Raw genomic sequence first — 21,043 nt, 5'->3', positions numbered from 1 at the left:
GAAAGGAAGAGAGAGGGAGAGAGAGAGAGAGACATTGATGTGAGAGCACAACATAGATCTGCTGTGTCCCCCTGCCCCTCCCTGCACACCTCCCACCAGGGATGGAACCAGAAATCCAGGCACGTGCCCCTGGATGGGAAATGAAACTGGCAGCCTTCTGGTGCACAGGATGAGGCCCTACCAACTGGCCCAACAGGCCAAGGCCCAGTGGGTTTTTTATACCCTTCAGTTATATCATTGGTTCCTGCAAGGCTTATTGTTCCCTGATTCCACTCTCATTACATTCTGCCCTGTCCCTCCCCCATTGTCAACCACTCTATTCTGTTTAATGTATTTTTTTGTATGTGTTCTTATAAAATGTGCTGTGTTGCTTTAATGTATGTAAATGGCATTGTTATATATCAAATTCTATTCCTTCACTTTGTTTTCAGAAAACAGTTTTTTAAGCCCTATCCACATCGTCCTGTGTATTTTTAATCCCTTGTTCCTAACTGCCATGTAGTGCTGCATGGACCTCCCGTGCATCTTTCACCTACCCACTCTCCCAGTGCTGGGCGCACAGGTGGCTTCTAACACCACGCCACCATGAAAAAGTATGCTTTTTCTGTAGTGAGGAAATTTTCTGTACTGTCACTTACTAGAATTCAGTCCCTTTAAATCATACCTCTTTAAATGTAACCATCTCTTCTTTTGAGTTTATTGTCTAATCTATTGTTAAAGACACTTACCAGAATGGCTCCATCAATAAATCAATAAACAACAGTGCCGGCAAGGATGTGGGGAAGGGAAACCCTCGTGCACTGCGTGTGGGAGTGCAGACCGGCGCAACCACTGTGGAAGGCAGTGTGGAGTTGCCTAAAACATTAACAACTGAGCTGCCGCTCTATTCTTTTCAATAATTCTATTGAAGGGCTCAAATAACACTACTAGGCTTACCTATGAGCTTCCTTGTATTTCATTGTTTGAAGATTGAAGTTTTTTTTTGAGACCTTAAATTTTATCAGTACATGATAATATATATTTTCACACAACTCTTAGAATTTTCCTGTCCCAAGTAAAAGCCACAACTTTAAACTGCTTTTGCATTGGATGCCTGATGCTTACCCTTTTTCTCTCCTGTGACGGTCAGGCCTGTTGCAGGTTGGAAGACCGCCACTGGGAGAGGCAAGAGGTAGTTGGTTTCTTCCCTGCTTGCAATTTGGCTTCTCCCCTTCCTCCCCCATCTTGCTGACAGTGGTTTCTGACCGCCCCTCTGAAATGAGGAGAGAGGAAATAACAATAAGAAGAACATTCTTTTATTTGTTTGGATTATCTGGACATTAAAAATAATATAAAAATTTTCTTAGTATATTTTCACATCGTTTGATCAGTTTCTTTGCTGTACCTGTCTCTAATGCTAGTCAGTGGTATTTCTGTAAAGAATTCTATTTGGTATTATTATTAATTCCTCCCTCCCCCCCCCCAAAAAAAATTGCTTACACTCTTCTCCAAAGTGGTGTTTTATGGTTAAGGCCTTTGAGAGCTTTTTTACTGCTTCCTTTGACCTTCTCTGTAAATCATATTATTCCAATTGATAAAGTGCTGTCTCCATGGGACCGAAGGGACCTGGTAAGCTCCAAGCAAATTCTGTCAATGCTGGGCATTCTCAATTCCAGTTATTTTAGCATTGAAATGTGGAAATACTTTTAGTTACTTTGGTGTTAAAATATGTGTTTCCAGGCATTGCTTTTTGCCCTGCCCTCACCTCTCAGCCTTAGCCTTGCATGATCCTCAAGACCATCGTGGCTAATCTCACCAGACCCTTCATGTGTCAATGTGACACAGGCCCAGAACTCCTCTGTAATCTGACCTCCACAATTCTCTACCCAATCTTTTACTTAACTGTAATTCTTTCAAGCTCCTCACACCACTCCTATATTCTCTCTAAAACAGCACTGTGCAAGAAATGTTAATGGAGCCATATATGTGATTTCAGATTTTCTAGTATCCACATTAAAAGAGTAAAAAGAGACAGATGAAATTACTTTTAATATATTTTAATTTGGTATGTCCAAAATATTATTTCAATAAATAATCAGTATAGAAATTAGTGAAATGTTTTATATTCCTTTTTTTTTTTTTTTTTGGTACTAGGTCCTAAAATCCAATGTGTATTCTACCCTTATGGCACATCTCAAGTACTCAGTAAGCATAGTGGGCATCCTATTGAACACAGCAGAGCTGCCCTAGAGCCTCAGTACTCAAAGCATGGTCCACAGACTAGCAGCAGCATGTCCTGGGACCTTATTAGAAATACAGAGTCCTGAGTTTGACCAAGGTTTCCTGAATTGGAATCTGCATTTTAAGAGGACTCCAGGTGATATAGCTGCACATTAAAGTTTGAGAAGCTTTGGTCTGGAAAATACAGTTAGTCCTTAGTAAACCCCCCACACCCTTTACTCATCACTTGACCTTACTGAGACTTGGCCTTGACCTGTGGGCACTGCTTGCCCTGCAGCTCTCTCAGGTGGTATCTGTTTCCTCTGCCATACCTTTGTACTAGTAGGCCTGTAGGTGGGATGGGCCCCTCCTTTCTACCCCCCTAACCCCTCAGTTTTGACTCTCATGTTGGCAGACTATATCACCCACATGCTCTCATTGTTGCTGTTGCTGACTGACCCCCCAGGTCACTCTTCCTCATTCCTGTCTCTGTCACTTCTACATGACTTCGTGATTTTCATATCCAATGATCCATACAAGGCCCTGGCTCCCTCAGTTCCCTCCCCTTCTCCAAAGAGCTTGTCTTCCAACCTTCCTCAAACACCTGCCCATGATTAGACCTTATACTTTCTCATCACAAAAAAACTGCTTTCCCACCATAATCTCAGTTTTAAGCCACCACTTTCCAGCCACTGTTTCCTATTTTCTTTCTTCCCTCCTCTAGCACTCCAACAAAAACATTGACTTGCCCACCATTTGTGGTCCTTCACCCTCATTTACTCACTTCTCTCCTTGTCTCGGTTGATTCCATGGCTCAGCAGCAACAGCAGCAGCATATTCTTCCATACAACCCCCTCCTCTCTCCTTTGGTCAAATCCTCTCGCCAAAACCACAGTCCTGGTTAAATCGAACACTCTGCCTAGGCCATGCAGTTGAACATAACCCAGGAAAAACTCATAACTCTGCTGATTGGTCTTACTTTAAATACACAATAACTAACTGAGTGATCCGTTAGTGTTTCAGGCAATTTCCCTAGTCTATTCACATTTCTCCTTTCCTGAATGACTCTCTCACACCTTCTCACATCTCCAATACCCCTCCCCTATCCTCACTCTTCACCAGTGACCTTACTTTCTATCTAACTGATAAAATGAAAACAAGCAGAAAGGAATTCCATAAGTCCACAAACGATCTGTGTCAGTCTGTGTGCACATCCAGTGCCCTGTTATGTGGGTTAGTGGTTTGAGATCTGAGCTAAGTCTGGCCTGTGCCTGTCTGCTCACTGGATGTCATTGCTCTTGTCTACTCAGGGACACTGCTCCAGCAGACCTCCCTTCTCTCTCCTACATCACTAGCTTGTTCCTTCCTAACTGGGTCATTCCCACACACTACAAATGTCGTATTATTTTACATCACACCTGTTTCCTTTTAGTCTTTGTTCCATTTCTCTCCTTCCCTTTATGGCAAAAACTCCTCAAAAACTCCTACCTTTGCTTTCTCAATGCCCATCACCTTGTGTTTTCTTGAGCTCGCTTCAAACATCACTCCACTGAAACTGTTTATGTCAAGGTCACAATTCAGCACCTTGTACTAAAACCAATGGCCAATTCTCAGTCTTTATCTTATTCAAACAATAGAAGCAGTAGACAGTTGGTCACTCCTTCCTTAAAAAACTTTATTTTCTTGGCTCCTGGGACACCACACTCTCCCGATGTTTTCCTATTGGCTATTCCTCATTTCTCCAGCCTGCTAATGTTAGAAGATCTCAGGTCTCAGCCTTCAGCCAACTCTTTTCTATCTATGCTTGTTCTCTTTATATGTTATATATGTGTGGATTGACTACTCTCATCTGTACCTCCAGCCAATTCCTCTCTCCTGAACCCCAGACTTAAATATCCTACATCCTGCTCAACAGCTCCATTCAGATGTCTAAAGGGCATCTCAAACTTAACATGTCCTATTTCCCACCCGAACTTGCTCCCTCCCACAGTCTTCTCCAGCTCAGTTAATAGCAAGTCCATTCTTCCAGTCCATCCAAGCCAAAACCTTGAGGTGATCTTTGACTTCCTTCTTTTCCCCCTCCTTACTTTTAATCCTTTAGCAAATTCTGATTACTCTTCATTTAAGATACATCCAGGTGCAGCTACTTCTCACCATCTCCACTGTTACCATCTTGGTCCAAGTCAACATTATCACGTCTTGCCTGGATGATTTAAATAGTCTCTTAAGTTTTCTTCCTGCTCCCTACTTTCCCTCAGTCTATTCTAAACACAGCATCCAAAATGACCTTTTAAATTGGTAAGGCTAATAATTTACTCTTCTACTCAAACCTTCCAATGACTTCTTCTGTCACTTAGAGTAAAAGGCAAACTCACAGAATGGGCTATAATTCTCTACCTGACTACTAGTTTTCTGTTCCTGCATAACAAAGTAGCCCAAAACTTGGCAGTATAAAACAATCTTTCAAATAAATGTTTATTTTTTAACAATTTGGCGGGTCAGGAAACTTAGAACATCTTAGCTGAATAATTCTGGTGCAAGATGGAAGCCACAGTCTCAGAAGTCACATCCTAACCCTGGTGCCATTTTCTATTTGTTAGAAACAAGTTAATAAGCGTAGCTACACTTAAAGGGAATGATCACACAAAGGTGGGAGCCCTGGAAGTCAGGAATCTGTGGCCACTTTGGAGACTGCCCACCACAGCCATCTTCATATTCCCCTCTCTGGCTTCTTTTCCGTTCTCTGGGGAAGCCAAAGATGCAGTTAACCCAGAGTTTTCACCTTTGTTTTCCCTTTGCCTTGAGAACTTTCAGTCCAGATCCCTATGGCTTATTGTCTCAATTCCTTTAAATTTCTGTAGAAATGTAACCGTCACAGTGAGACCTTCCTAACCATACAATTTAGAATCACATCCCTTACCCTAACTTCCTGATACCCTCTAACCCCTGCCCTGCTCTATGTTCCTTATTGTTATCTAGCATGTTATTTTACTTATTTATTTTCTAACTCCTCCCACTACAGCAACATCCTTTTAACTGGATCTTAGGCTTTCAATCTTGAATTCCTTCTATAACCAAATGAGTATGCTCTTAAAAAGACAAATCGGACAATTATTGTTCCATATCCTAAAATTCTTCAGTGACACTTTATAGTCTTGTTCGGTGGGATAAGACCAAGCTAAGGTTGGTACTGACCTCTAGAAAGACATTGAGAAATAAATGGGCTATGTAGCATATAATGTTTGTTCTCTGCCTATGTTCCTAAGCTCTATATATTTCAGCTCTATCTAATTTTGAAGAAATAGTCCACATTCCCAAACATTCTAGCAGTCTTCAAACCAGACTGACAGAAATTAGAGTATAACTACCTCTGCTCTGTTGCCTGGTGAAATAACTATGAAATGGTAGTCTACATTATTTCCAAGTTTTCCACAGCAGTAGTTAGCTTGTTAACACACCTTCTATTGGTTGCCTTCCATTCTTTGTATCATTTCCTCACTCCCCTACTGGTGTTTCCTGCACCTCCCAAATAAAATATTTGCATTCTAATCCTGTCTCGATATTTGCTTAAGGGAAAATCCTAGCCCAAACCCGGGATTGGGAGTGGCACAACAACTGGAGGCCAGGTAGCTAAATGCCTTGCAATGCACAGCATAGCACAACCCATGATGAATTGTTCCTCCCAAAATGTCAATAATACAATCTGCCTCCTTGTTATGGCAAATAAGACCTAGCACAATCTATTATCAACTTTCCTCTTCAATCTCATATCCGATTTGGCTTGTTAGGTTCAATTCTTTGTTTTACCTGTGGATGTCATTTTTGTTTGTTTTTAGATTATAATTCTGCCATTCTAAATTAAACTCAGAGTGACAAAAAGAATAAAGAATCATTTATACCTACCTAATATAATTCCTAGATTCATTCCTGAGAATGGTCCTCCAAGTCTACCCTGGTGATCCATATGGGGTCTCTGAAAGAATCTAAACATCTAGGGATCCTTAAAGAAGCTATTGGATCTAGCAATGTCTGTCTCTCAGCCAGACTTTCATAGTTGCTCTAGAATGGAACGCAATTAATCTAGCTTTATACGATATGGGTTTTTGAGTGCCAGAAAAATTTCACCATTAGGTTAATCATTACTGTAAAGTTACAGCCAATTACTGATTCACTAAATCATGTTATTTTTCATTAATGCTTAGTTTCATTTCATTTAATTTCACTACTGGAAGGAGAGATAATAGAATGGTGCCTATGGCTTTTTTTTCACCCAAACTTTATGATCTTTTAACACCTCCTAAGTAAGAATGACTGAGATTTTCCCATCTTGACTTATGATTACCGTGGAGCAAAAATTAGAGTGATAGAGGGCACCTTGAGTTTTACCTAGTTCCATTTCCTTTTTCCCTGTCAACCCTTCAGGATAGAAAGTTTTCTTACTTCTCACCATAGACCTGTAATGATTCTTATGAAATGACTTCCTTTTAGTAGCTCCCTCCGGCAACTAACCCAGCTTTAACAGCTAAGTTATTATAGTGTCTGGTATGTAGTAGACACAAATATTTTGTGAGTGAAGGTTGACTCAATAAAATATTCAATCAAAGTATAAATATATCTCCCTTTTATCTTTCTTGGACTTCAGCAAGAAGAAAACTGCTCAGCATTTTTGTCAAAGTCCTTTATTGGACTTGACGAGCACACTAACTAAAGGAATCTTTTCTCTTGACAAGATGACTTTTTAAAACTTTTAATAGGAGCACTTGTTTTGTTTTTACTTTTTTAAGGCAATTCTGCTTACTGGTCTTCGTATTTTACTTGGGAGGAACACTGAATACAATAAGCTGAACAAGTTGCCACAAATAGAGTGAGGAGGAAGGAAGGAGAGCATTCCTGAACTTAAATGTCATAATCTAAGTGGATAAATTTTTAAGCTACCCCCATAAAATAAAACTAATAACTGGAAGAACAGCACTGTCTGTTTCTCATCAACACTCAATTTAGTCAGCATTTATTGAACATCTTTCCAATGTGTTCTGGGTATGTTCAAAGAAGGAAAACACACAGTCCTGCTTTGGAGGAGCTGGTGGCTTCGAAGGTGCTCTTCTTTCTCAATAATTTTTTAATTTATTAAAAACTTGGTTTTGATTTCACATAATCCAAGAAGGCTTTTGCAGAAAACACAATTTCCAGTGTGTACATGCCTTAGAGCTTTGAATCAAGAAGCAGAGAAAGACAGGGAGGTGTGAAATTTTTTAACTAAGAGTTTCCATTCACTTTAAACTCTCTCTTTCCATTTGCTATTTCATTTTCCCCCCTAAATACTATCAAAGGTTTATGCTGGATTCCAAAGAGGTTCATATAAACTTTGCGTATGTAAATGGAGCTCCCAGCATAGCAGAGTAAATGTTTTATCACTTTTTCCTTCTACTTATTCTCATTGCCTTTTACACTCCATGAATTAGCCTTTTATATGATTTTTTTCAGCAATTTAAAAAAAGAAAGGCTACAGCTTTTTATAAGTTGTAATAACCATTCTTAGATGACATATTAAATGTTCTGAACAAAATTCCAGTGTGGTGGTGTTGGGAGGTAGTTCCAACACTAGCTGGTTGTCCCAAAATTTAACTTAATTCTAACACTAGTTACCCAGAGATAACATCAGACTCCATAGGCTAAGGGCTCAGTCCCACAATACCGCCCTCCACTCCAGATGCCAAACACAAACCTAGGCTGTTACCTATGATTCTGACTGATCAGCTACAGATTGGAGGTTACCACAGCCTCCTCCTTGGGTTCAATTAATTGGCTAGCATGGCTCACAGAACTCAGGAACCCCTTATTCACTAGATAAGTAACTGATCACAGTGCAGCTGCAGGTTCATGCATACCATGGATGATGTAAAATGAACTCTAAAAGGGTCTAGAGGATTTGCTAGAAATAAACCATAACTGAAATGCAGGTTCAGCTGTCTGCCACAATGATAGCCACACAATGATAGCCAAACTCGTGAGACAAGTGCTGGTGCAAAAGGAAAGAGGTTTATTCAGGTGCTCTGACCTGAGAGACTGGTGGACTCCCATCTCAAAGATCATTTCTTCTTGCTCAAGTCCACGGTCCCTATAGGGATACAGAGGGAAGGGAGGCTTTTTTTTTCCTACCCAATTATTTTGCTAGCTTTTGGCATGTTCAGGCCCTGTCCATTCATCTTCCTAGTCTTTGGCACTCTCAGTGTAAGAAACTCCCCCTCTTCCATCTTGGCCAAAGGAGGAGACTCCCCAGCACTCCAAGTAACTGTCTACTGGTACCAGGGTCAGTGGGGAGGGGGACAGCTGCAGGTCCGGCTGTCAGGAAGCCTGAAGATGTTGTAGCCCTCAGCTCACCTCCCCACACTGGACACAGCACTGCACATCCAGGAGAGCTAGTTGGAGTCTGTGGGGCACCCCTGGATCCCAGTGTGTCAGTGACCTCTGCCCAGCCCCCAAGAGGCCCATTTATCCGAAGCAGCCAGCCAGGCCTCACTCATCCTGCCACCAGCTGCCTGCGCTCCAGCTGACTGCTTATGGTAACAAAATGATAAAGATTTATTCAAGGGTCTTAGAATCTGCAAACTGAAAATACACTTAGGCAAAAACCCAGAAGTGTTTCAAAGGAGAAAGTTAAGAGTTCTTATACAAAAAAGTGCATTCTTAAAAATAATCAGTCTGGCATACTTAGCCCTAGGATTGGTCCAGCACAGTTATCAGACAGATATCAGGTGGTCTGGATGATGGATGCAAGGTAGATGTTAGGTGATCTGTATACATGAACATTCATTCCTTAGTCTTTCAGAGGGTAATCAGAATTTTATGGGAAAGTTTGATAGATATTCAAGCATTGACACAGGACTGGAAAGTTCAAAAGTTTAGTTCCCAGGCTAGTTAAAACAAGAATAGAATTATTTCCTCATGGCTACACCTACTTGATTTTAGTAATTTGGCAGGTTTACTATAGTGACTGCATTTTATTTTTTTATTTTATTCCTCAGTGACTAGGTAGCCATCCAAAGATCACAGGTTCTTCATCCAAATCTTTTTATCTAGTCTCTTAATAAGCTAATGATTCTGTGAACCTGGGTTGTTCTAGCAAATTCCATTTCTCTGACATCAACTAAAGATTTTGGTCACCAATTCCAATGTGCGGAGGAGGGGTTTTCCCACACCACTACACAATTCTTGGACATCAGCTGGATGTCCTACAATTCAACTCAATTCTGACACAGTCTACCTGGAGATAGCATCAGATACCATAGGTTAAGGGTTCAGCCCTACAAGACTGCTCCTTTTGCCCCAACTTCAGACACCAGTTTCAAGTTCAGATTGTCAGTTGTTCTTCTAACCAACCTGTTATAGATTGGAGTTTCCAGTGGCTTTAGCCTTGGATTTGATCATTTCACTAGGGCAGCTCACAAAACTCAAAAAAAATTATTTATTAGATTACAGGTTTATTATAAAAGGATATAACTCAGACACAGGCTGATGGAAGAGATGCATAGTGCTAGGTATGGGGAAAAGGTGCAACGCTTCCATGTTTTCTCCAGGTACACCACTGTCCTTAAATCTCCATGTATTCACCAACCCGAACGCTCTCTGAATGTGTCATTTGGATTTTTATGAAGACTTCATTACATAGGCATAACTGATTAAATCATTGGCCATTGGCAACTGATTCAAATTCTAAACCCTCTCCCTTATTCAGAAATCAGCTGGTCAGACTGCAAATTCCAAACTTCCATTCAAGGTTGGTTCTCCTGGCAACCAGCACCCACCCTTAAGCGCTTTCCAAAAGTCATCTCATTAACCCTTGTGGTAGAAAGGAGCTTATTATGAATAACAGAACACCCATTTTACCTTTATGGTTTTGAAGTTATTTCAGGAATTAGGGACCATACGCCAAATATTATGAAAAAGATTCTCCCACTGCTCTTACTGGTCAGGAAATTTCAAGGAGTTGGGGAGCTGTGAACCAGGAGCCATGGTTTTATGCAACAGGGCTGTTTATTTGAAATGTTGTTGCTTAATTTAAATACATGAGCTTTCCTCTACAGATGAGTTTTATGGATATTTTCAGGATTGACTTGGAAGATATATAAGGGAAATTTTCAGTAACATTCTTAGTTTAGGATATCAAAAAACAGTAGCAATGTTTGGTTCAATTTATGTCTTGGTTGATTTAAATATATGCTAATTATAACTGAAAAGGAAATCTGGCTTTGTTGGGCCTTAGACCATACCTTTTAATGATCACAGATTTCAGATAGTTAGAAAGAATGAAAAACAGTAACAGTCATTTTTTCCCAGCACCCTGAGACCTTAGCTTCTTGAGGGCAAGGCCTGTACCTTGGTTTCCATGTACTCAGAAAACAGAGAGGGAAGAGTGGAGGTCGAGGGAAAGCATTTGTTCTCCATTTTATTGTGAGGCAATTTAAGACAAGGAACTTTTCTGAGATTATAACACCCAGGGGCATGGCCTCAGATTTTCTGTATCCTCATGCTTCCTAATGGACCATGTTTCTTCTGATACTGTTTCTTCTTAGGTAAACTAATTGCCCCCCCCGCCCCGCCAACATTTTTTTCTCACTCCCACAGATGGACAGAACTTTGGTTCAAGCCTCCCTCTTCTTCTTCCTTGGGGAAGAATTTGAATGAAACTTCTAACATCTACCTCTACATATTTCTTCACTCCAAAGGAGGAAGTCTGATGAACTCATAAGGAGTTAGTGGGTGACTGAGCCTAAAAGCAGGAACCACTTTTTTTTTCACTCTGTGCGCAGGCTCAGAGGTCTCCTCTGCCTCCAGCTCCTTTGTGATGAACACACCTGGAGATAAAGGACCCCCAGCTTCTCAAGGCAGCAGCGGACCCACCATCATGCCTCTGTCCCAGCTCTGTCACCTTTCACCGGGTGGGTAAGTTGGAGGGTGAGTCCATTCTAAGCCAAGTGTCTCCAATTAAGGAAGGGTAGGGGGAGGACAGGAAACCCCTGAGCCAAATTTTTGTAACAATTTCCTAGAACAGAATTGTGTTGTGCTGCGTTGGAGGCTCATTCAGTTGTTATCCTTGTCTGCGTCCTCTATCAGCAGTAAATGCTGGAAGAAAGGGAGTGACAAAAGATAAGCCACTCCAACTAACAGTTATCACTGTCAGAAGAGTCATTTACTGTTGTTGCTGTTTGTAACTTTGTAGTATGGAGAATTTCACCATCCACAAACAAACACAATAACAAAACCCCACAGGATACTTCTTAAAATAAATTATCATGTACTCATCCACAAACCCCAGTAACCATTAATTCATACCCCATACTTCTCCATCTGTACCTGTAAGAAGTTTTTTAAAACCATTAAATAGCTTGTTTTTTCTTAATGATAAATGTAGCTCTCACTTTCTTAGACCACACAGCTTAGAGTGGACAGTAGTTAGAGCTTGGGGTTAACAATAACAAGAAGACAATAGTAACATCACTGTGCTCCTGTTCCCCTGGGCTACCAGTCCAACAGCAGCAATGGGATCCCAAGGCCCCCTAACTCCTTCCTTTCTCTGAAAGCATTCTAGGAGATTCATGTATTGTTTTTGTATGGGGCATCCTCTATATTTTTCTTACCATGGAAAAGAGGTTCTCCTGCCACTTACAGACTTTAAGGGACAATTGCCTCTCTGCTGCTGGGATCAGCATAAGCTTTTTTTCTTTTTTTAGACTTAGTTTTTTAGGCTTACAGAAAAATTAGGAGGGAGGTATAGAGATTTCCCATATCCCTCTGCCCCCACACATGTGTAGCTTACCACATTTTTAAAAAATATACTTTATTGATTTCAGAGAGAGGACAGGAGAGGGAGAGAGAGAGATAGAAACATCAATGATAAGAGAGTCATCAATCGAGCCCGCAACCCGGGCATGTGCCCTGACCGGGAATCGAACCCCCATAGCCTGGATCCCAGGTCAAAGCTCAACCGCTGAGCCACGCCCGGCCAGGCTACCACATTTTCAACATCACCCACTACAGTGGCATATTTGTTAAAACTGATGAACCTACATTGACACAGAATCACCCCAAGTCCATAGTTTGTACTAAGGGGTCACACTTGGTGTTGTACATTCTATGGGTTTGAATAAATGTATAATGATATGTATCCACCGTTATAATATCATACAGAGTATTTTCACTGGCCGAAAAATCCTCTATGCTCTGCCTATTCATTCCTCTCCTCCTCCCACCCTTGGCAACCACTAATTTTTACTGTCATCATAGTTTTGTCTTTTCCAAAAAACCGTATAGTTGGAATCATACAGTATGTAGCCATTTCAGATTGGCTTCTTTCACTTAGTAATATGCATGAGTCCATGTCTTTAATAAGGTTCCTGCATGCATATGATGGCTTGAAAACGAATTTCTTTTTAGCACTGAATAATATTCCATTGTCTGGATATAACAGTTTATTTATCCATCCACCTACTGAAGGACAGCTTGATTGCTTCCAAGTTTGGGCAATTATGAATAAAGCTGCAGGTTTTTGTGTGGACATAAGTTTTCAACTTATTTAGGAGTGTGATTGCTGGGTTGTAAGGTAAGAGTATATGGACATCTGCCCCAGTCTATAAACACCGAAGACTTACTGAAGATGAAAAGCCGCTGACACCAGAGGTAGACAGCTATTCCAAGACATCAACAGGCCTGTAAATCTACAATCAATGTTGAACTCAGAAACCATTTTGGTTGATTGTCTTTACCTGTCCGTTAATGATATTCATCAAAATAATAGTTATACATGTTATTTGGATTTTTCTATATAATCCAACTGTTTATGATTACTGACCACGTATAAAATAACTGTTAATACTCTCTTTTTATGGCTTATGTAATGTTATACTAGATGCAAAATACAGAAAAATGAGATATGACAAAACTCAGAAATCATCCAGAGTGTGGAGGGTTTTTTTGTTTATTTTTTGTTTTGTTTTTGTTTTGCAATGAAGGCCATAAGACCTGACTGCCTCTCGTTTACCTGCCCTTCCCTTTTGGAAAAAATGCAGCCTCAAGTTACATGCCATGGTTACGGAATTTCCCCACCCCCAATGGTCAGCACAATGTTGATACTGAGACTTCCTAGGAATGAGCCTTCCTAATGCTGTGAGACCACATATATGACCAGAGGGTTGGTCATCAATGCATCTTTTAGTTTGATTTATGACCAAACTGGAAAATTGTGGACAAAAATGGGCTTCTATGGAAAGTAACCCTACAGTGTAATTTGATCATAAATTCCTAACTGGGCAGGCCATGAATGGTAACCACGCCCCAGACATGTAACTTCTTAATAAAAGGTATATTTTTGCTTTAAGCAAGCCCTGTCCATTGTTTTTGTGCACCGAGCTTAACACACCTTTGAAATAAAACATAACCACTGTCAAAAGAGCACATAATCTTAACTATCCTGTAACCCAATCCCTGCCTTGCTTTCTCCTACCTTCTTGTAATTTTTCTTACGTTTCCTTCCTACTTTCAAATGTGTAAAAGAAACTGTAAAATTGCTATTCTCCAGATTATTTGAGATCTTGCTTCCTGTCAGTTGTCATCAAGTTTGCCTCAAATAAACTCTTATAAAAATTCCCTACAGTTTTAAATGTTTCTTACATTGACTCATATAATAGGGGCATATCTATAGTCTCTCTGTGGAGAATCTCTTTCTAAGTAAGTTACTAGTGAATTCTTGGCAACATGAAAGAAAAGATCCTAAGAGTAGATTTGGGACGGCTGGATTTAGATAGAGAGGTGATTAGGTGATGGGGAAGGGGAATGTTAAAAAGCACTGAGTAAAGTATTCTGAGGAAATGGAATTCTCTTGGGGGGTCAGAGAAACCATTTGGGACAAAGTCTTCCTTATTCAGAACTTATAACTTGGCAGCCATTGATACTTCTATTGTTTATTATTTCCTACAACTATAAAAGGAAGAATCTCAAATTGTTACCGGACTAAAGGGTCCTTTGCCAGCATGCATCAAACCTTCGGACAGAAGTTTGCAGCCAAGAGAGGGGTTATTAGTTCAGAAAATAAATGGTGGCAAACCTGGAGTCACAGGGAAGGTAGTGCTCAAAGACCTGGCTCTCAATGGCATCCAGGGGGTAGGTTACATAGGGGAAAAATCATTAATCATGGTGGCTAAAAAAGTTGGGTTGTGGGCTCTAGGGATTGGTTAGGGCCAGCGTAGGGAGTAGCTGATCACTGTGTAAGTCCTGACACACACAACCGTATCAGCCATGGCTTTGTTCTGTCTGGTTTCGTGAGGGTGTGGGCCGTAGGTCCTTCCACTTTGTCCGGTCTGGGGATGAAACACAGCTGCAGTGAAAATGCTGCCTTTAGCTTGCCCCAAACTGTTTCTGTGGTAACAGACCTGAGGCTCTGCCAAGAGGGTGTGATGCTGACCAGAATCTGCTGGCCTCCGGGCTTGGTGACCAAGGAAGGGAGTGGACGAACAGAAAGGAGAAAGGATCATGTTAAAGAAATTGAATTTCTGTGCCATTACACATTTTCTAGAAAAAGAAGTTGGTTCAAAAGGAAGTTAAGAAAATTGCTTAAAGTTATTTAGTAAATAGTGGCAGGGCCAGGGATAAAATTGAACTCTGTCTGACAGTAATATGCTAAACTGCTTTAAACAAAGATGATAATAGTTTACATTTCCACTTCACTGCATTAAAATGCCCGTCTTCAGCCCATCCTCTAAACTGAATAGCCAATCTGGAATGCTTCAAAATTTTATTGTGTAAGTAGTACCTGGTTTTGTGTGTGTGTGTGTGTGTTTAAAGTTTTAATTTCAGACCAACCTTTGTGGTTATTTTATTTTATTTATTTATTTTTAATATATCTTCATTGATTTCAGAGAGAGGAAGGGAGAAAGAGAGAGATGAAACATCAATGATGAGTCATTGATCAGCTGCCTCCTGCATGCCCCCCACTGGGGATTGAGCCCCCAACCCGGGCATGTGCCCTGACCGGGAATCGAACCCCGATCTCCTGGATCCTAAGTCAAGGCTCAACCACTGAGCCATGTCCAGCTGGGCAGTAGTATCTTGTTTTAATTTGTATTATGTTGAACATCTCTTCAAATCGATGTTTTATTATTTTTTAATTTATTTTTCTCTCAATCACCTTGTCATATACTGAATTTGGTCTCAAAATAATATGTTGAAGTCCTAACTTTGTGCTCTTGTGAACTTGACCTTATTTGAAAATAGGGCCTTTGTAGATGTAGTCAAGTGAAGATGGCGAAACTGGAATATCGTGGGTCCTAAAGCCCAAGTGACTGGTGTCCCTATCCAGAGAAGGAAAGCTGGACATGAACACACCGAGTGAGAATGCCTCGAGATGACAGGCAGAGACTGGAGTGATGCATCTCCAAACCCCAAGGATCACCGGCAGCTGATCCAGGGGGAGTCAAGGAAAATCCTCTCCCAGAGCTTCAGAGAGAGCGGGGCCTGCCGACCCCTGATTTCAGACTTCTAGCCTCCTGTGAGAGAATACATTTATTTTAAGCCACCAAATTTGTGGTACTTTAGTGAGGCAACCCTAGGAGACTAATACATTGTCTCACAAACGATCATTTGACTCTAACTTTGGGTTTAGTAACAATCTGTGGAACAGATGGAGGGAACATAAGGTTGCTGGTTTTTTTATAATTATGGATAAACTCCTTAAACTATAATCTCACTTCTCTAACTTAAAGCTAGCCCTAAAAAAAAGGAGCAACTGTTTAAGGATTAGATGGGTAAAAAAAAAAAAAAAAATTCTAAGGGAACAGAACATCTTGTTTTCTCAGGCCACCTGGACTCAGGGAGGACAGTTAAAGAGTGGATTCCCAGCCAGCGAGCCCCAAAGGCTCCCGCGCTCCTGTCAGTGTGCCAGGTGCTTACATGCTCTTAGCGGCCACTGGTGTCCCGTCTCTGCCAGCTTCCCTTCCTCTGCACTGCTGGATGGCCTGGAGATATGTATCAACAAGAATACACCGAGGTGTAAGTAACAGAGTACTCAGTTAAAGTGGTTTAAAAATAAGAAACTTTATGTCTCACATAAAAAAAAGCCAGGAGATATTGTTTCTCTACAATTTTTTACTTTTTTCTCATAGTCACAAGCTGGCTGCTGCAGTTCCAGGCATCATACCCTCACATAAGCATCCAAAAGCAGAAAACTGAAATTTTCTTTGCCTATTTCTTTTATGAGAGAAAAACTCTTTCCAGAAGTTTTCAGCAGACTCTTTCTTGTGATAGGCTGTGAACTCTTAGGTCTTGAGCTATAAAGGTAACGTGATGGTGCATGTCCACTCTTTACCATGATTATGTTATGAAATAACTATGCTAATTTTTTAGGTTAACATATTACAAGTTTTAATAGTCTCCACAAATGACTCCCCCAATGAGCCATGCCTCCGAGTATTCATGCTCTAGTGAATCCTCACCCCTTGAATCTGGGCTAGACTTATGACTTGCTTTTGTTTAATAGAATATGACAGAAGTCACGCTGCATGACACTTGCATGAACCTTGCAGCTCCCATCTGGAACTCTTAGAATGTTACTCTCACCCGGCCGGGCGTGGCTCAGCGGTTGAGCGTCGACCTGGGATCCAGGCGATCAGGGTTCGATTCCCAGTCAGGGCACATGCCCGGGTTGCGGGCTCGATCAATGCCTCTCTCATCATTGATGTTTCTGTCTCTCTCTCTCTCCTTCTCCTTTCCTCTCTCTGAAATCAATAAAGATATAAAGAAAAAAAAAAAAAAAAAAAGAATGTTACTCTCATGAAGCCACCTGCCATATAATAATTCTGATTACTTTGAGAATCCCACACTGTGAGAAAGCCCAAGCTCGCCACACAGGAGGCTGCATGGAGAGAGAGAAATGCCCAGTCAGGTTCCAGCATGCTAGGTACACCAACCCAGGCATGAAACATGTGAGTGAGGAAGCCGTGTGGGACTTTTAGCCAGTCAAGCCTTCAGATGATTCCAGCCCCAGATGCCATTTGACTAAAACCAGAAAAGTGATCTTGAGTGACAATTTCCCATCTGAGCCCAGTCAATCCACAGAACTATAAGTGAAGATAATAATTTTTTGTTGACGCTATCAAATTTTGGGGACTCCGAATATGGGGTGTGGTGGGAAGACCCTAGGGTCAATAGTTTCTACCTCCTGGTATTTATGCCTTTATGGACTCCCTTCCCACTGAGTGAATGAGACCTCTGACTTGCTTCTAATCAATAGAATATGGCAGAGATGATGGGAAATCACTCCATTGTTAGGTCATGTTATTTAAGACTCCATCTTAGCATGTCGGAGTGAGAGATTCTCCTCACTGGCTTGGTGAAGTGAGAAGCCATGTTCAGGAAGCCCACAAAGCAAGGAACTTCAGGTGCTCTCTAAGACCCAAGGCTGGCTTCTTCTGACAGCCAGCAAAAAGCCAATATCTTGTCATACATCCAGAAGAATATGAATTCTGCTCTCTACCTAATGAGCCTGGGAGCAGATTCTTCCTCTGTCAACCCCCCAGATGAGAACACAGTCCAGCTGACATCTTGTTTGCAGTCATGTGAGGCCCTGAGCAGAAAACCCAGTCCAACTGTGCCCAGACTCCTACCTACATTAACTGTGAGATAGAAAATGTGTGTTGTTTTCAGTTGCTAAGTTTGTGGTGATTTGCTATGCAGCAATAGAAAACTGATGCAACAGGTGAGTGCATTTTGCATGAGGAGAGGATGTGAATTTAGGGGCCTAAGGATGGCCCCCTGTTTTCCAAAGAGGGCCACTGTCAAGTCCTCTCTGCACATTCACTGTGTTCCTCACATCAAGAGGTGGAACCTAATTCTCTCCCTTTGAGTTTGGGCAGGAATTACTCAGTGTTTGCTTTGACCAACAGAATGGAAATGATGTTCTGAGACTTCAAGGATGTCATAAGGAGCCTTGAAGTTTCTTCCTAGGTCTTTTAGAATCCTTGCTCTTGGTAGCCCTGAGCCAATGTGTAAGCTATCATACTGAAAGAGCCATGTGGAGAGACCACATGGAGAGGACAGATGTAGAGAGAGGCCTGGTCATCTTAGATTACAGCTGAGTCCAACCTTCTAGCCTTCCCTGCTAAGGCACCAGACTGTGAGTGAAGGGCTTTTTGGACCTTTTAGACCATACTAGCCATCAACTGAATACCACTGAGTGACTCCAGTTGATGTCACAAACAGCAGAAGAACGGCCCAGCAGAGCCCTGCTCAAATTACTGACTCACACGCCTAGCCGGGCTTGGCTCAGTGGTTGAGTGTCCACCTAGGATCTAGGTGATGGGGGTTTGATTCCCGGTCAGGGCACATGCCCGGGTTGCAGGCTTGATCCCCAGTCGGGGGCATGGAGAAGGTGGCCAATCAATGACTCTCATCATTGATGTTTCTATCTCTCTTTCTCCCTTCCTCTCTCTGAAATCATTAAGATATATTAAAAAAAAAAAAGACTGACTCACAGAATAATGAGCTTTTTGTTATACAGTAATCAGGCTGGATATGGTTGGGTGTCTTCTGAGAGAGGCAGAGTACCATCAACACTAACCTAGAATATCTCCTATGGGAGTCTTGGAGAGAGGAGGGGACTCAATAGCTGAACAACTTCATCTATCACATCTCATTGGATAGGTTTGCATCACCTGTCTATGTCAGTCCTTCACTGACAAGGGGATTAAAATTATCATAATTTTAGACTAATCAACATTTACCCCTGGTGCTTCTTTCCCTGAATACTTGCTGAACACTCCTTTTGTTGGGAGTCAAATCACAGTGTCTACCATAATGATTATCTGCAGCCACAGTCATTGTGCCAGGACCTCCGCTGATACTGTTGTTTTTTCTTTTTTAATTTATCTTTATTGTTGAAAGTATTACAGGTGTCCCATTCCCCCCCCCAATTGACCCCCTCCACCTCACTCCCACCCCGTGCCCAGGCCTTCACCCCATCATTGTCTGTGTTCATGGGTTATGCATATATGCATATAACTTCTTTGGTTAATCTCTTCCCACCCTCCACCCTCCTTCCTTCTTCCCTCTGAAATATGATCGTCTGTTACATGTGTCAATGTTTCTGGATCTATTTAGTTCGTCAGATTCTTTTGTTCATTAGCTTATTGCTAAAGAAGACCCTTCAACATTTCCTGTAGTGCTGGTCTGGTGGTGATGAACTCCTTTAGCTTTTCCTTGTCTGAGAAGCTCTTTATCTGACCTTCAATTCTAAATGATAGCTTTGCTGGGTAGAGTAATCTTGGTTGTAGTTCCATGTTTTTCATCACTTTGAATATTTCTTGCCACTCCCTTCTGGCCTTCAAGGTTTCTGTTGAGAAATCAGCTGACAGTCGTATGGGTGCTCCCTTGTAGGTAACTAACTGCTTTTCTCTTGCTGCTTTTAAGATTCTCTCTTTGTCTTTAATCTTTGGCATTTTAATTATGATGTGTCTTGCTGTGGGCCTCTTTGGGTTCCTCTTGTTTGGGACCCTCTGTTCTTCCTGGACTTGTAAGTCTACTTCTTTCCCCAGGTAGGGGAAGTTTTCTGTAATTATTTTTTCAAATAGGTTTTCAATTTCTTGGTCTCTTTCTTCTCCTTCTGGCACCCCAATAATACAAATGTTGGTCCTCTTGAAGTTGTTTCAGAGACTCCTTATGCAATCTTCATACTTCTGGATTCTTTTTTCTTTTTGCTCTTCTGGTTGGGTGTTTTTTGTTTCTTCATGTTCCAAATTGCTGATTTGATTCTCAGCATCCTCTACTCTACTGTTGATTCCCTGTAAATTATTCTTCATTTCCGTTCCTGTAGCATCGATTTTCTCAATTATTTTTGTCATACTCTTACTAATATCCTTGAGCATTCTTATAACCATTATTCTGAACTCTGTATCTTTTGGCTTGCTTGGATCTATTTCATTTAGTTCCTTTTCTAGAGGTTTCTTCTGTTCTTCCCTTTGTGACATGTTTCTTTGCCTCCGCATTTTGGCTGCTTCCTGGTGTTTGTTTCTATGTATTAGGTAGAGTTGCCATGTCTCCTGGAATTGGTAGAGTGGCTTTGTGTAGCAGGTGTCCTGTAGGGTCCAGTGGCTCAGCCTCCCCAGTCACCTGAGCTGGGCCTGCTAGGTGCTCCCCTGTGTGGGCTGTGTGCACTGTCCTGTTGTAGTTGAGCCTTGGTTGCTGTTGGTGTCACTGGGAGGAACTGACCCCCAGACCAATCAGCTGTGAGCAGCTGCAACTACATCCAGAGAGCTGCTATGCTGGAGACACCCCTGTGGAGCAGGATTTACTTCAGTGGAGCTTTGGTGTTCACCAAGTGTGCCCCTTGAGTGTGTCACTCATGGATGTGGTAGGGTTGTAATCCAGCATGGTCAAGTCTGACCACCAGGTGCACTGTCTCTGAGGCCTCCTGGGAGGTGCAAAGTCAGCCTGTGCCAGTGCCTTGCCCAGGGCCACCCAGCATGAGCTACACAGCAAACCGAAGTTGGCTGCTACTTGTGCTGGGCTTGGCGTTGTCCAGGAGAGGCCAAGCTATGAGCCAATGCAGCTGCCACTAGTTCCAGGCCTGGGGCCGCTTATCAAGACCTATGGGGCATGCTGCTGCTTGTTTGAAAGATTTTAGGAAAGTCCTAAGCATGAGGCTCAAGAGGCCACTTGCATAGTAAAACCACTGGAAATGGCCTGGATGAGCTGTAGGTGGGGGGGGCGGGGCCTCTGGGAGTCACGGGGCGGGGCCAAAGGTTTGAGTCAGGTGCTAGCCATTCAAACATGGCACCTGCCTGCCGGCTGTGTGCAGGGA

This window comes from Miniopterus schreibersii (genome assembly GCF_964146895.1).
Source record: "Miniopterus schreibersii genome assembly, chromosome: 8".
Lineage (NCBI taxonomy): Eukaryota > Metazoa > Chordata > Mammalia > Chiroptera > Miniopteridae > Miniopterus > Miniopterus schreibersii.
The sequence above is the reverse complement of the archived record's forward strand: the minus strand, read 5'-3'. Positions refer to the sequence as shown.